The following is a 17,956-nucleotide window of genomic DNA, read 5'->3' as shown; positions in this document are numbered from 1 at the left end:
ACCCTATACGACTAGCATCGTTCAGAGGCGAACATATGGAATGTGTCTTATCACATCATTAGCATCGTCAGGTGAGGGCCTATAACGCATAGGTGGACCCGGCATAGCTCTGAAATCGAAAAACTCAGCCGCGCCGCAGCGATGTAACATCTCAGAAATGGCAGAGGATAGACGACTTTGCCGTGGTCCAAAAATGGTCATCAGAACACCCAATTCTAGCATAAAAATATCCACCAACCTAACCGATTGTAACCTGATCAATAAAACTGGAAACCCAATCAATCAGGGTCATATTGATGCCCGACATAGCTTTCTTTCCAGATCTCAATATCCCATTTCGACTTCTAGATTCCTTACTGCTCTCATGATCAGGCCGCAAAAGAGGTAATCTCACCTGAAACAAATAATTTCGAGATTTTGGAGAAGAGCTTCGTTAGCTTTTTAGCGCTAATTAAAAATAAATAATATAATATTGTTGTCTTCGGTACCGAATTATCATCAGTAGCGAATTATCATCGTCAAGCTATCGATTCGCTATCGGCTTACTACCGACTAGATACAGATGTGTCACCGATTTCATATTGTCTATATCTGTTTTATAACAAACCGATGAGTCGTTATTAACAAATCGATAATACGACGATAACAAATTGATACCAAATCGATAACTTTTCGATAGCAATCCTATAATAAATTGGTGACCCTCCGATAAAAAATCGATAACTTTGTGTTACCGATCACTTTTTTGTATTTCCTTGATTTTCCTTGCCTCTCCTTAATTTGCTGTCTGATCTCGCTTATATCAACTCTACCACATACATTGCGCCCACATTATGCTGACTACATCCCCATACAAAATACCAATACCACAAACTACGCCTACATACACCTACATTTTATATTCCCCCATATAGCGTACCACTCCCAAATATTACGCTTACGCTCATATTCTGTATTCCCCCTAACTGAAGCGACTGAAATCATCAGATACGAAGGTTTGAGGGGTGAAAATCTTGTTCCTGCCTCAACCGGGCTAGTACTAGAAAGTGCTAGTGCCGGATTCCTATCAGGTGAACTGCAATTCATATCTGTAACACCCTCGCAACTTTCGGGAAGGGCTTTTGCGGCTACAACAAAAACGCAAGGAAATGTTGTCGTGAGTCTAGTTTCGTTTACCTTCATAGGCATAGCAAAACGCATTACTGGGTATGTAGTATTCCGTGTCATCTGAACTTAGGCTTCCGTCCTGGTTATTTTATTTGTTTCGCTAACAGTGTTGGCGGCCACCGTGGTGTGATGGTAGCGTGCTCCGCCTATCACACCGTATGCCCTGGGTTCAACTCCCGGGAAAAGCAACATCAAAATTTTAGAAATAAGATTTTTCAATTAGAAGAAAATTTTTCTAAGCGGGGTCGCCCCTCGGCAGTGTCTGGCAAGCGCTCCGATTGTATTTCTGCCATGAAAAGCTCTCAGTGAAAACTCATCTGCCTTGCAGATGCCGTTCGGAGTCGGCATAAAACATGTAGGTCCCGTCCGGCCAATTTGTAGGGAAAAATCAAGGGGAGCACGACGCAAATTGGAAGAGAAGCTCGGCCTTAGATCTCTTCGGAGGTTATCGCGCCTTACATTTATTTATTTTTTTTTAATCGCCTACCTAATGCACCATAGCTTCTGCAATAACCAGTGTTGATGGACTAAAAGACGTCACTCATTTCGAACCCTCGTTTTTGCATTGCTAGATTTTTAGTTGCGCACCTGTTGCTTTTGTTCTTCTGGGTTGCGCAGCATTTTCGCTATCGACATAGATTTGGCCGACTCGTTAATCGTGTTTCTGTCTGATTCGGATTCGTCATCATCGAAATTTTTCATTTCATTTTTGTAGTACTCATGTCCAGAGATTATTGGGGTAACGTAAACTCTATCGAGAAAGGAATTTTGAGTATTTGAGAAATTGGCAAATAAATTTGAGAAAAGAGCAAAGGTTTTTGAGAAATTTGCAAAGATATTTGATAAATTGTCAAATGAATTTGAGAAACGAGCAAATGTATTTGAGAAAAAGGAGAATATGTTTGAGAAATGGGTAAATGTATTTCAGAACAAGTTAAAATAATTGATAAAATATTTTTCTCAAATACATTTGCCCATTTCTCAAAAACATTTTCCTTTTTCTCAAATACATTTGCTCGTTTCTCAAATACGTTTACCCTTTTCTCAAATACAATTGCTGCTTTCTCATATACATTTTCACTTTTCTTAAATACATTTGCTCGTTTCTCAAATACATTTTCCCTTTTCTCAAATACATTTGCTCGTTTCTCAACGATTTAAGATCAGGGATTAGTGACTTCGTTGTTCATTTTCCAAACAGTATTGCCACAGCCTAAACGTTTACCCCAACATTCTTCGCTCCGCGGCCAGTCTGATTTTTTACTTCCCATGGTCTTCTTCTTTCCAGCGCTAATAAATCGGTCCACTGTTCACATGCACAATTCGCTATTCTCATAGCTGCTATTCGCTTTATAAATGTTAGCAGCTTACAGCGATTCTTAATCTGAAATATGTTTGCCAACAGGTCATCAGAATATTCTTTTGCTTTTTGTTCGCGCGATTTTTGCCATCAATCTTCTTGGCAACGATACCGTTTTAGATGCATTCTCTATCGCATGCTAAATTTGCGCCAGGTTTTAGTCGGGAGTGTAATCTTGCGCCTAAATACTTGAATACCCCTTTTAGGCAATATCTAACTAGAGGTTTCCGAAGCCAACTTTTTGTATATGGTTTCTTATTATTATATCATGAATCACGATTTCTCTAAGGTTCGAAATATGAAGATGCGATATTTAAAATGTGTTCTGATAACGAGCTGTAGGAAGGATAGGATTTGGAATTGCTGCTGTAAGGCGATCATCATACCTGCTTAATGCGCGTTGCTTTTATTACGTCTAATTTTGCAAGGACGAAAACTCGCTTGAATTGATGTCACCTTGCAGTGCTACCTCAAGTAAGATCGTCTTCTGTTGCACCTGACTTATTGCTGGCTGAAAGATAGGTCCCTTTCTTGTTCTATGGAAGCTGTAATACGTTGTTATGTGAGACTGGTTTTTGCAAGTTTGGGTCCCCAATGACTTTTCCATCTAATACTAGCTGTTGCTTTTTGAATGTTCTTTGAACAATCTGTTTTTAAGCATGCTTTACCCGCACAACCTCCGGATGCATTTTGCAATTTCTTCAATATCTTCTGCAGGGATCCTTTCCTTGCTACAACCGTTAACTCTATAAAAGCGTGTAGTCGTCCAGAGTGCTGCCCTGGACTTCATCATCTTTCTTTATTTTGTCTAGCTTGGCCTGAGTTGATGACAATCACTGACGTTCACAATCCCAAGACTAATACCCCTAAGTTGATGAAAACGAAGGCTGGAAGTATTCATGGCGCCCGCCGTAGTGTAGTAGTAGCTTGCTCGTCTACCAAACCTAAGGTTCGGGATTCAAGTCCCGGAAAAAGCCACATCAAAAACTTTAGAGAAAGTCTTTCTAAGCGGAGTCGCCCATTGGCAGGGGTTTGGCAAAGACTCCGAGTGTTTCTGTCACTAAAAGTTTTTCAGCACAAATTCATCTGCTATTTGTAGCAAAATTAAAAAGTGGCACGATGCAAATTGGAAGGGAAGCCCGGCCTAAATCTGCTTGCTGGTATATGGCGTCTTGCATTTTTTATTCATGTTAGAAAACAGAAATTCCGTTAAAATTTATATAAGGTTAACCTTGAATTTCTCAAGAAATGTTGAATTCCAAAAAGGGGCGTTGCACCTCACACATCAAATTTTTCATAATGTATGTCTCTGGAAGTATTCATGGCGGAATTCTAAAAATTGTTACGAAGTTATTTGAGGTTTGAGAATGGGAATGAAAGAGGGTAGGAGGATAAAAAAGGAAGTTGGGCGAACTTTTCTCCAAGAAGGGAAATGTGAGTGAGGAAAAGAGGGTGAGGAATTTGGAATGTTTCTAGGTACATGAGCACCGAGCAACAAAGCATCCATGTCCATTATTGTCATAAAAAATTTTAAATTTTGGATGGTTCTAAAAATCGTACCAGTTTAGTTTGATTTCAAGGCTCGCTCAGTCTCTTGGATCCTCCATTGCAGTCATGGACTATAGACTTAGAATAACAGTGAAGACTGTTGATATGACAGAGATTTCCATGGTAGGGAGGGCCGTGAGTGTAAATATATTTTTTTTTTGAAATGTTTTTGTTGAAATTACCAATGGAGTTAGTTATTTTAATACAAAAACTAGTTAGATTTATTGATAATCTTTAACTTTTACATAATATTGTTAACTTGAGACCAACAGTTTTTCTTCTGTTAGAATGAATAAACAAATTCGTTTTCGGAATTGATATTAGAGAAAAATTGTAAGTTTACAAACGGCGATGGTTACTAGGACATGTTTCTGAATTTCACTTCTTCATCAGCTAGCTTTTCGGGAGCTGAGCGTTGAACTCGAATCTCCAACATTCATATCAGTGCAAGCCTTTTAGCTGCTAAGCCATATGAATGTCCCGTTGTTCGCTGTACAATTGGTCTCTAAGAGTTGCCTTTTTGTTTATATTCCTTTTGATCACCATCTAGGCACATACACTCTGTATGTAGTTTATTCCTAATGGTGTGGATATGATTTTTAGGCCTAAACTACATACATTAGGAATAAACTACATACAGAGTGTATGTGCCTAGATGGTGATCAAAAGGAATATAAACAAAAAGGCAACTCTTAGAGACCAATTGTACAGCGAACACCGGGACATTCATATGGCTTAGCAGCTAAAAGGCTTGCACTGATATGAATGTTGGAGATTCGAGTTCAACGCTCAGCTCCCGAAAAGCTAGCTGATGAAGAAGTGAAATTCAGAAACATGTCCTAGTAACCATCGCCGTTTGTAAACTTACAATTTTTCTCTAATATCAATTACAAAAACCATTGTATAAAGCAATATGAGCAAAGCTCGCTAGTTAAATACATATATATGATCAAATTCGGTTTCTTGACAAAAAACTAATTTGAGTTGACCAGAATGCCATAAACTTTACCGAATGTCTGTTAATTCACGAACAACAAACCTGATCTGTTGATTTTACTTGTATAATTTGGATGAAGCGATCGAAGGATGGTCTTTAGTATGGCGTCGATACATGGGACTTATGTGCTTATTAGAGTTGCAAGCATAACAGTATTGCAATCGAGAGTGGTCTGTGAATGGTCGAGCGCTTTTTCGAACACTTAAACCTAATATAATAATAACGAGTGTTGTCTTAACAGGATCCTTTAAGGGTAATTAGTTCGATAAACTTCGAGATTCTTGAAAATTCGTTCATTTAGTAGATGGATTTAACCAATCACTTTAGCTTTTTTATACAAGCTTAGGCTAGATTGCTTGACCTCAATTGCGGTGGTATCCTACTACTTTTTCATAAAAATTATCTGGGTGCCAGGGCATAAAGATATTTCTGGCATCTATTAGGCTGATCTCATGGCAGGCACGGGCGGATCGATCGTGTCTGTCAGTGGAGATTTAGATATTCCCTTGGCCACTTGCGCTTTTGGACAGGTAAGCCTCGAGTCAGCTTAGCGAACGCTGCCCAATGGGGGTCCATCCGGTACGCCTTAATATACTAGAAAGCCCCAGCTGTGTTAGCTGAATGAAGGACGAGTCTTCGGAGGAAATTTCCATGATGATATATGTGCGCTTTATTCGCAGCCGTATCGTTGCCACGCAGCCATTTGCTAAATAACTGGAAGCCAGTAAGAGTAAGAGTGAGAGTAAGAGTAACACAACGTTCTGACATAAAAGAGTCGAAGTAAGCAGGTCCTTAACGGGAAAACCGCCACCCGACCTACCCTAACCTAGGTCCCAGTTATTTGCCATCGCTAGCGGCACAAAATTGTTAACTCTCGAAGTAAATTGGATATTTTTTTCTTCGTTTAGTTTTTTCGAAATTGAGAAAAAGTGTAAGAATTTATAAAACATTTTTAAGAAGTATGAAAAATTTGTAGAAAAACAATTTTAAAGAAATTTATGTGAAAACACAATTCGATATATATCACTGTCAAAATCAGAATTTTCCATAAGCCTTTTATATTACATAAATTGAACGTCCTTATTAGTTTTTTCCTTTTTTAGAAGTTCAAAATATTTAAATTAAAAAAAAAAAAACTGTTTCTTGTATAATAAAAACTATTTTCTGGTATTCGATAAATAAAATTATTCTATAAGTCATTTATATTTCAACAAGCTTGCTATTAAAATTTCGAAATCTTCTACAAAAAAATGTGACGTATACACACCGGTACCCGTCTTTTCAGATGGTACGGATGTATTTGCATGTATTGCCTGTAATTGCCTGATTTTTAATAAAACAACAGTTATTATTTTATTATTACTTAATGAAAAACTGTACAAAAATTTCATTAATTATCTTAAAGAACAATGTGTAGTTCTTTAGCGCTTTGTTCAGCTTTAAAAATTTCAATATGTGTGCCGCTAGCGAGGGCAAATTGCAATTCTCTTAACAAATTTTAAAGCAGGTGTTACCGTTAAAAAATACGGTATCACAAGTGACCAGAATGGCTTAAGAGTTAGCTTCCCCAAAACGGGGGCAACTAGTACTGAAAAAAAACTAGGTGCGTTGAAGTCGCATACAGCCTCAGTCGCCTCAAGCGTAAGAAGTTACTGTATATAAGACGCGTGGCGGGTGTACTTTGCTGCTGCAAATACTTTCGTCTTGTTAAAAGTTGTCTCATTTTAACATATTACTTACTTATCTCAACCCCATCGCTGGCCACTCACGTTATTACTTTCCTCCGCATTGTCGCCTTATGCAGCGGTAACACTTATACCCCTCAACTCAACTTTCCTTAATACACATAATTTTTTTACGCTTCCTTTTTTGCTAGCATTTTTCAATTCGAACTTTAGTATTCTCCTACGTCCGCCCACTTCACCTCGCTCACAACTTACATATATATGTATGTAATAAAAGAAAATCGTCCTTTTTCACCGACACCGTCCCTATGAGCGTTTGCATTTGTATTTCCACTGTTGTTGCTGTTTCTTAATATTCATGTTTTTTTATTGTTGTTGTTGCAATGTTAAGGCTCATTCGCAGGAAATCGCAAGACAGTAAGTAATGTATTTCATAAGAAACGCAGCCGAGCAATAATAATTTTGTATTTGTTTGTATGTACACTTGTAAGTAACATAGAAGCAAGAAGCATAAGAATTCAGAACAAAAGTGAGAAAAATAAATAAATAAATAGCGAAAAATTTAAGTGGCAAACGAAGTCAGTAAGAAAAAAAATTTAATAAACAAAAAACAAAGTGCAAAAAAAAAATTAATTTTTAGTATGAAAATTGTGCGAAATTTTTTGGGTGTGGCAGGTTCGTGTGTGGCCGCCAACCAACAGCCATTCAACCAAGCAACCAACCAGCACCAGCACCAAGTGGCAGTAATTTTGACAGGATTTTTGTTGACGCTTTTCTTGCATTGCGTCCGTTAGTCGTTATTATCCTTCTGTCGGTTGATTGTGTTTGGTTGTTGTTGTTGTTTGACGCTAACTTTTGTTGCTTCTCATATCTACGTACAAAAATTCATTTGTGTATTTGTCGTCGAACTTTCGTCGCTGGATGTGCGTGTGCCTGTCAAAATCAAATTTCCGTTTTTATGTGTATGACTGATTTTTTTATTTTTGTGTTTTTTTCTTCTTTAGACAAACTTCAAGTGACTTCGAATCTAATGTGATTAGTGATTAAAACAATTTTTGTAAATTAAATGTGACTGAATTCATATTTGAGAAAAATGTGTTAAATTTGACATTTGATTTTTTTGAAAGCTTTGACTAATAGAGTAGCAGAAATATAATATTAACAAAAGAAAAACATTGCCAACTTAATAGTAGATCCAGCCCAGCTATGCTTCTTAGATGTAAGTTGAAGTGAATAATTTCTAATATAAGAAAAAATGTATTTATTTATTTATTTAATCAACAAACAAGGTGTTTACAGACTGTTAGTATACATAAAATATCAAGTTTACATAACTTATATAAAAAGTATAGTTAACTTTATGACAAGTGTCTAATGATCAGGTTATTAAATGTAAATTTACTACAACTAAAATCAAACGCCAAGGAATAGGAATAAGCATTAAATTGAGAAAGTGTCCTCCTAAGGGGGGACCACTCATTACATAAACCGTTCTAGCAACACCCATATAAAACAAATCGTTACAACGAAGGATCGATAAGAATATCAAATTGAAACTATCACATACCACACAAACCAATACAAGTAGATGGAAAAATATTTTCAATAAGAAAGTGTTTAACACATTCAAAAGAATACATAGCGCGATTTACCACAGAAGATAATAAGACCGAGCTTCTCTCCATTTAGATTGTGTTAGTTTTTAATTTTTCCTACAAGTTGGCGTGACGGGACCTACATGTATTTTTGGCGACTCCGAACGGCGTCTGCAAGGCAGACGAGTTTTCACTGAAAGCTTTTCATGGCAGAAATGCAATCAGAGTGCTTGTCAAATCACTGCTATGTTATAAAAAATCAATCAGCCCAATTCTAAACAAAAATTCCGTGCGAGTTTTTTCACTTCTCCCATTCCTCCTATTCTGAACAATGTTCGAAAAAGCGGAAACCGGTTATGGGAGAAAAGGAGGTATTATGAATGTGAGGGAGATTGAGATTTCTTTGCCAATGCATAGGAGTTTTTTTTCACTTGTTAAATTAAAGGGAATGTATCAAATAGTTAAAGGAAATTGCTTCTTTTAAGCAAGAATACTTATTTGTACATTGTGCTAAAATATATATGTACTTTAGGCCGCGTCGATTTGTGATGAGGCAAAAAAATCGCCCATTGCTCTGTGAAAATCATATTCTAGGGATCAAAATAAGAAACTTTGCCGAAGGAACCATACCTCTAAAACGAATTCTGATGTCCCCCCCCCCCCCCCCCCCTTTGGGTCGTAGGGGCAAATTTTGAAAAATCCCACTTTGAAATGCCTATGTTTTTTCTTTTTGGAGTTTATTTTTCTCTTTAGAAATTTATTTTTCTCTGTAGAAATTTATTTAGTCAGAACATATGTAAATGAAAAAATGAATTTAACTTAGTAATAGAAAAGAAATTAAAAAAAATTATTAGAAATTAGCGTTTTTACAACCCCCTTTTAAAAGCAAGGCATCACTGTGATGCATTTGCATGTCATAAACATAGTTGTGTGGGTTTTTTATTCAACCGTTTTAAAAAATGAAGGTATCACTGTGACACAATTGCAGATCGTAAACTTGCTTGTGTTGTTTTTTTTAAGCCACCACAAGACACAGCAGGTAGAATTGAAATTGCCCCTACCCAAAAGTTCGACCCAAAGGGGAGGCCATCAGAATTCGTTTTAGAGGTATGGTTCCTTCGGCAAAGTTTCTTATTTTGATCCCTAGAATACGATTTTTACAGAGCAATGAGCGATTTTTAAATCGACCCGCCCTAATGTATATTCTACCACAATATTCTTTATTTTAAGTCATAAAGTTTATCATAAGCAACGGAAGAGCTCTAGGTATATTTGATGCAAATATCCAGAAATTGCGCAAGGATTTTTTAAGAAGGCGATTTTTGGCATATGACGAAAGACGCATTCAACTCGACTAGGCCGCCAGAAAATTGCTTTGCTGAATTGAAGGAGGCAACTCCGGTGGATTTGTGTTATCCCGCCGTCTTCTTCTTCTTCTTATGCTCCTCTGTTGATGTTGTTGTGGCACCAATTCATTACTCATTTCAGTGAATACCACTGTGCATTGTTTATATTTTATTTCTTAATTTCAAACAAATTTGCAACAATAATTAAATTTTTTTAAACAAAATAAGAAATGCGTAACGAAATTTCAATTCACAAACAGCTGACTTCGAAAATTCGAAATTCCGAATTTTTCCGCGGGAATAAAATAATCAGCGAGACCAAAATGCAGATGGAATATTTAAAATTAGGCTGAATATCAATTATAATCAGACCAATTCTAAATATTCTCGCGGAATTTTGTTCTCGCGGATTTTTTATTCCCGCGGAAAAATTCCTCCAATTCTGTTCTCCTAGGGAGAACAATAATTGGGGAACAGGAATTTCGAATTTTCGAAGTCAGCTGTTTTGTCAATTGAAATTTCGTTGCACATTTCTTATTTTGTTTAAAAGATTGAAAAGTTTAATTATTGTTGCAAATTTTTTGGAAATTAAGAAATAAAATATAAACAATGCACAGTATTAATTGCATTTCATGTGGTATTCACTGAAATTAGTAATGAATTGGTGCCACAGCAATATCAACAGCGGAACATAAGAAGAAGACGGCCGCATAACACAAATCTGCCGGAGTTGCCTGCTTTCGTTCAGCAAAGCAATTTTCTGGCGACCAAGTTGAGTTGAATTCCTACTTCTTCATATGCCAAAATCTATTTAAGCCTTATTAAAAAATCCTTGCACAATTTATGGATGGCTGCATCAAATATGTATACCAAGAGCTCTACCGTTGCTTATGATATACTTTTCGACTTAAAATAAATATCGTGGTTGTTGTTGTTGTTGTATTAACAGTGAGAATATTGGGGTAGAATGTAAATACATATTTTAGAACAAGTTTGTACAAATAAGTGTTCTTTCTTAAAAGAACCAATTTCCTTTAACTATTTTGATGCATTCCCTTTAGTTTAACTAGTGAAAAAACTCCTATGAAATGGTAGAGAAATCTCCCTCTCCCTCACATTCATAATACCTACTTTTCTCCCATAACCGGTTTCCGCTTTTTCGAACATTGTTCAGAATAGGAGGAAAGGGAGAAGTGAAAAAACTCACAAGGAATTTTTATTTAGAATACGAGGATTGGGAGAAGGGAAAAAACTCGCACGGAATTTTCGTTTAGAATTGGGCTGAATACCTACTTTTCTCCCATTACCGGTTTCCGCTTTTTCGAACATTGTTCAGAATAGGAGGAAAGGGAGAAGTGAAAAAACTCACAAGGAATTTTTATTTAGAATACGAGGAATGGGAGAAGGGAAAAAACTCGCACGGAATTTTCGCTTAGAATTGGGCTGAATGTTTTTCAAAATCATTAGGTACTGTTTTATAGAAACTTCCAACTAAAAGATTCAAAACCGTCACCGTGCCGAAAGTTCATTCCATTAATTCCATAATTAACAACCGAATCAAATAGTCAAAGAATTAGGGATAGTAAAAGGCAGCCTGATTGTTGTATGGTATTCATTTGCCAGAATTGTGGGTTTATGTGGATAGAGCACTGCTAATAATAAACTATGCTTTTCACAACTCCCACGGCACGCGATATTGTTTAGTCAAATTCAAATATAAAATGGTCAAAAATGGCTCCTCGAATAAATTAATGTATTAAACGGAGTACGTGACAATGCGCCTGCAAAAGGATTTTGGCTTAAATTACCCGCTGTCGATCCTTAGTGTAGTCCTGGTTCTGTTTGGTGACTTGTCATTTATAAATTTAATAGCTTATGCCTGTGGGTTTCAACCCACTTTTCTACAAAAATATGCGGGCTACGCGTAATTGTCCATTGGTGAAATGACTATTGTTGTATGATACATTCATATTCAGGATTCCCCTCGCGTAGGTGAGATTGATAATTGGGTTGCGGAAACACTGAAGCTATAAAGGTTTATATTGTGCTTATCAATCGCTTGAATCCCAGCTAATGACCGTCATTGAGCTTCATTGATAGCGATAGGAAATTGAAAGCATTTAAAATTGAAAAGAAATGTCTATCGGTATCAATGGCATTCTTGGTGTTAAACTTTTCTGTTTTCGAAATTTTCCGATAAAATTAATTGCTTCAATGACATTCGTATAAGTTTTGTCATGAAAAGCCTTATCCCACTACATAAGCGCGCATAATCCAAATAACGAAACTTTTTTAAGGATCAATTGATGATGAGGAATTCATGATGGCTCAGAAGAGTTAATAAACTCAATCGGATATGCACAGCTTGGAATATTAGCATCCTCATTTTAAGGTGTCCAAAATGCATTTCCTCGAAGCCATTTATAGTTTTTATTTGGAAAAATAAAACATTTACTATAAATATAAAAGCTCATATAACTCCTTACTGAATTTCAAAGTTCTAGCATGAATACCTTCAGAGTTATGCCGTACCAAAGATTCCATTTGTATGGGAGGTGCCACGCCCCTTTTATGATCGAAATTACTTTTAGCCTACGACCATCCTTGGAAGGTTTCTAGTGGGTGGTGCAAATTTGGTTGTGATCGGTCGATCCGTTTAGGACGCAGCCCGATCTATACCTACATACATAATTTGAATTTTATATATGTTATACATAGGTTTGCGATTTCCACTCAGAGCATTAGGGAAAGTGTTCTTAAATTAGAAGCAGGTAGATATTACCATTAACTAAAATGTTAATATTGCTGTGTCTTACTTCTCTGGAAAATGAAAATACCTCTATATGTAATCGAATATTTTAGGTAAAATGTAAACATAATTGATCCGTTAACGTGTCACCTTACGAACTCAACCAAAAGTACATAGTTTAGCGTTTAGGGATGTATTTTTACATAAGAAATAAAGCTTTAATGGGTACCAAAAAAAAACGATTCTTTAAAAAAAGAACAATTTAAAAACTTTATAAGAAGCCGATGGAGTGAAGTGAAACAGGAAATGAAAAAATTGTACGGTGTTTTTGGTGAACACAAAACAGATGGTCAATTCGACAATTTTTAATGGGTGGATTGACTGCCATTGCAGAAAATGAAATTGTTTTTAAACGAGAGATAAATATTAGCAGGCCGAGAAAACGACCCCAAGCCTACGTATTAATGACCTAAAGGGACCACCCTGGTATCATCTTAAGTCCAAAGAATGAATCGAGTTATTGTACACACGTAAAAATACTGATTTATGAGCGAACCAACTCAAGTTAAGGATAACTCCAACTTCATTTATTAGGGAATTAGAACGGATAGTTGAACCTACATAAAAAGAAGTAAAGGTGTCTAAGTTCGGGTGTAACCGAACATTATATACTCAGCATGAGCTTCAATTGCACATTTCATTTCAGATAAATTACTTTTCTACATAACACGTGGCACCGCCCGGTTAAAAAAATGTCTCCCCATATCCTCTTACAATAAAACTTGATTAGTGAAATATCATTGATTCAAAACAATTTTTTGCTAATTATTAGCTTATTATTCTAGTCTACGACCCTTTGAAACTTGTTTTATATATAAGTTGCCGTGGTTTTTAACCGATCCCGTCTATTTTTACTAGAAATATTTTCTACTATAGGGAAAATTTGTGTACCCCATTTTATTACGATCCGTTAATTTTTCTTCGAGTTATGGCTCCCGAAACAGAAAAGTGCTTGGTCATAAAAGGGGCGGTGTCACACACATTTTCAAAAATGTTAGTGTTTTCCAATTTAATGTTATAATTCAATTTAGAAAGTAAAATTCTATTGATACAAAGGTCTTTTTCGCTAAGATATGGCTTATTATTTTCGTCTACGATCGAAAATCTTTTATATAAAAGTGGGCGTGGTCTTTAACCGATCTCGTCCATTTTCTTCTAGAAATATTTCCTGCTATAGGGAAAATCTGTGTAGCCAATTTTATTACGATCCGTTAATTTTTCTTCGAGTTATGGCTCCCGAAACCTAGAAAATTGCTTAGTCATAAAAGGGGCGGTGTCACACCCATTTTCAAAAATGTTAGTGTTTTCCAATTTAATGTTATAATTCAATTTAGAAAGTAAAATTCTATTGATACAAAGGTCTTTTTCGCTAAGATATGGCTTATTATTTTCGTCTACGATCGAAAATCTTTTATATAAAAGTGGGCGTGGTCTTTAACCGATCTCGTCCATTTTCTTCTAGAAATATTTCCTGCTATAGGGAAAATCTGTGTAGCTAATTTTATTATGATCCGTTAATTTTTCTTCGAGTTATGGCTCCCGAAACCTAGAAAATTGCTTAGTCATAAAAGGGGCGGTGCCACGCCCATTTTTTTAAATTGGAATTTTTTCCTATTTATTGTTATAAATCCACTTGGGAAATGAAATACCATTTATATTAAGCTCTTTTTTGCAAAGATATAGCTTATTTTATTCGTCCAACAAAAGTGGGCGTGGTCCTTAACCGATTTCGTTAATTTTTCTTCAAAGCATTCCTTATAGTAAAGGCAACTTCTGACGAATTTTGTTACGATAGGTTTAACGATTTTTGATTTATGATTAATACTATTTGTAAAATTGATTTTATCACAAGTTGGCGGTCCCACGCCCATTTTAAAATTTTTTTTCAAATTTTTATCAAGAGTCTCAATTCAGTCCACACGTCAAATCTACCGTACTTCCCAGAATTGCACCTAATGAAACAGTACTTGATTAATGGCCTACATGTTCGGGAAACCTTGAGTTTTCCATCGTTGATCCTCCGATTTTATTCAAATTAGCAGAATTTTATTCATAGCAACCCGGAATGTTCCTGTAAAGTTTCTTTGTGGGAAGCGGCATATCATAGCCCTTTGCTTAGATTATTATTTACGACACTTTTTTTGCGAAATGGACCAGGAACCGACCGGGCCTGGGAACAGGACTGGGACTGGGGCAGAGGCTGGTATTTGGACTGGGACTTGGGCAGGGACTGAAACTGGAACTGGGACTTAGAATAAGGGATCTAGAAGAATAAGAAGAACTACAGAGAAGAGAAAGAGATAGAGTGAGATGAAGATAGAGAGATAGGGATAGATGGAACGGAAGAGAAGTGAGGGAAAAGACGGAGAGGATGAAAGAGACACAGAGAAAGAGAAAGAAAGGCAGAGGAGTGAATAAAAGGGGGAGGGAGAATAAGAGGTAAAAACTTCTTAAATTTTATGCAGATAGACCAATGCTAAGGCAGAACAACGTCTGCTGGGTTTGTTATTTTAGATGAAGAAAATATAGAAACGTTGAGACGTATCAAACACAATGTCTTCATTCGGAAACCGTATTTCCGAATCATAGAATGCTTTACACCAAAAGCCATTAGTACATCACTTTCTAGCTATTACAAAAAAAATTTAAATAATTGAGTTTATTGCCTAACTGGGCAAATTACTTCTTTAAACTGTCAGTTTTTTGTGTTATACTTATTACACATCTATGTATCTACATATATATATATGGATATGTAAAAAATAAAATCCTGGAAACAGACACATCACGCCTTCTTCCAGTGCACCCGTATTCATTATTTTACATCAAATATTAAAGCTTTCCAATTGCAGTTTGTTCATGCTTGTGTTAGTATACATTTCACTATGTTAGTTATATATGAAAGTAAGTAAAGTGAAAAAAGTTTTATAATATTCTTAGTTATTTCACGTGTAAGTATTTCATCGCAATCACACCTCTATACCCCGCATTCCATCCACGCTACAGCATTTCCCATGTTTCTTCATATTTTTGCATTTTCGCTTTAGTTGTGGTTCGTTTACTTTGCTGTTATATCCTTTGTCCTTTTTTCCACAGCTGCTGACTGCTTACTCTTTCATTCTGCTCCAAACTAGTAAGGATAAACATTTGTACATACATGCAAGTTATATAGACCTAAATTCAACACTTTCACGTCGCGTTAATGCACTATTAAATAAATCCTTGTTTTCTTGGTCTATTCGTTTGACTTTACTGGAAATGTTACGAATTTTCATACTCGTAAATGCAAAGCTCTCGCAATTAATGTTAACATATGTTTTCTTAAAAGTTCAAGGGACGGCTACGCATTGTAAATACTTAAACGACAAGACAAAGACTTAGTGAGTGTACATAAACCAAATCAAAACTAAGAAACGCCAGAATTTTAAGTAGTTTATAAAACTACTTAGGTGATATCGTAGACTACAATGTCCCGTATAGTACCCAGAGAGAGTTTGTTGGCTAATTCTCTGTTTTTGTTGTTGTAGCAGTGCTTCGCCCCATCCAATAGTTGTGACCGATCACAAATTGTCATCAATATCCTCTAACGAGAGTCCAAGGAAACTTCTGTTTCAACAGGGGTGGAGCATAATGAGAGGGGTGTTAGAGCCGTTGGTTCCACATTACAATTGAAGAAATGGTTCGTGTCATGTGGGGACACATTGAAAGCAGGACATACATTTTATATGTCGGGCTTGATTCTGGATAGGTAAGAGTTTAACCTGTTACAGTATCCAGATCGAAGTTGAGCTAGAGTGATTCGCGTTTCCCTAGGGAGTATGCGTTCCTCTTCTGCAAGTTTAAGGTATTGTTCTTTGAGTACAGGATTCACCGGGCAATTCCTGACATAGAGGTCCGACGCCTGTTTGTAGAGTTCATTGAGGACCTGCTTGCGTTTTTTGGCTTCATACGGCTGTGTTCTCAGGTGCCGTATTTTCTCATAATGCTTACGGAGATGACTCCTTAAGTCCCTGGGTGGTGTTGGCTCATCAATCAGATGTCTGTTGGGATGACCAGGTTTCTGGGTATTCAACAGGAACTGTTTGGTTAGCATTTCATTTCTCTCCCTGATGGGGAGTATTATCGCCTCATTATGTAGATGGTGTTCTGAGGACATAAGAAGACAACCCGTGGCGGTTCTGAAGGCAGTATTTTGGCAGACCTGTAGCTTCTTCCAGTGAGTAGTCGTTAGGCTTGGCGACCATATAGGGGACGCGTAGCATTCAACCGGCTGGCCAATTGCTTTGTTAGTGGTAATGAGTCTCTTTATCTTTTCCCCAAGTACTGCCTGCAAGAGATTCGAGGATTTTATTACGGCTATGGATTTTCGGTACAATTGCGGCTGCATGCTCAGCAAAATGTAGATCCTGATCAAACGTCACACCCAAGATTTTGGGGTGTAAGACAGTCGGTAACGTAGTGCCATTGACGTGGATGTTAAAAATGGTCGACATTTGGGACGTCCATGTTGTACATAAGGTCGCCGATGATCGGTGATAATGTCAGGTTTCGCGAAGTGAAAAAACTGGAGAAATCAGGGAGGCAGCCGTTTATTTTGTTGCAAGACTCATCGATCTGTGGGCCTGGGCCTGTGGCCATTATTGTGCAGTCATCGGCGTAGGAAACGATAGGAACGCCTTCTGGTGGCGAAGGTAGCTTCTATATGTAGAAGTTAAACAAAAGTGGGGAAATGGCACAACGCTGTGGCATCCCTGGTTTAATTCTTCTTGGGTTTGATATTTGGTTTCTAAATTGCAGCGATGCCTGCTGGTCACCCAGGTAATTCGCGGCCCACCTTTTAAGACTTGGGCGAAGACTAGACCCTTCCAGGTCTTGCAGTAACGTGCCGTGGTTGACCGCATCAAAACCTTTTGATAGGTCTAGCGCAGCGAGTACTATTCTATGGTGTGGGTTTTGATTTAAACCGCAATACCACTGATACTCCCGTTGCTAGTGTATAAACAATTCGGCCTGGTTTGCCTTGGGCATTGAATCCAGTTTTGCCTGAACTGCTTTGTTACTCAGTTACTTATTTTTTTCCTAATGTATGCCTTTGTGAGTCCATAGAAGGGCTCAGGACCATGAAATGCTGCTGTAGCACTTGGCTAAGTAGTCTGCTGGTTCATTACCGTCATGTCCTTTATGCCCGGGAACTCGGCCTATTGAAATTTGGTGTTTGGCTCCCAGATCATTTAGGACAATGCATTCTTCCACTGGCTTAGAAGCAACTTTGTAAGACTGCAAGGCACGTAAAGCTGCTTGGTTGTCTCACATAATCAGGATACTCCTCAATGATAAGCCCCTTTGAGATAAGAAAATATTCAATTAAACGTCTAACTAATCCTGCAAAAGTGTTTTGCTTTTATGTACTGAGTTTTGTGTGAGTAAGTGTTTTGCATGTGTGCTGATC

This window comes from Eurosta solidaginis, chromosome 4, assembly GCF_040869045.1.
Source record: "Eurosta solidaginis isolate ZX-2024a chromosome 4, ASM4086904v1, whole genome shotgun sequence".
In the NCBI taxonomy this organism is placed as follows: domain Eukaryota; kingdom Metazoa; phylum Arthropoda; class Insecta; order Diptera; family Tephritidae; genus Eurosta; species Eurosta solidaginis.
This window is presented reverse-complemented; position numbering follows the sequence as displayed.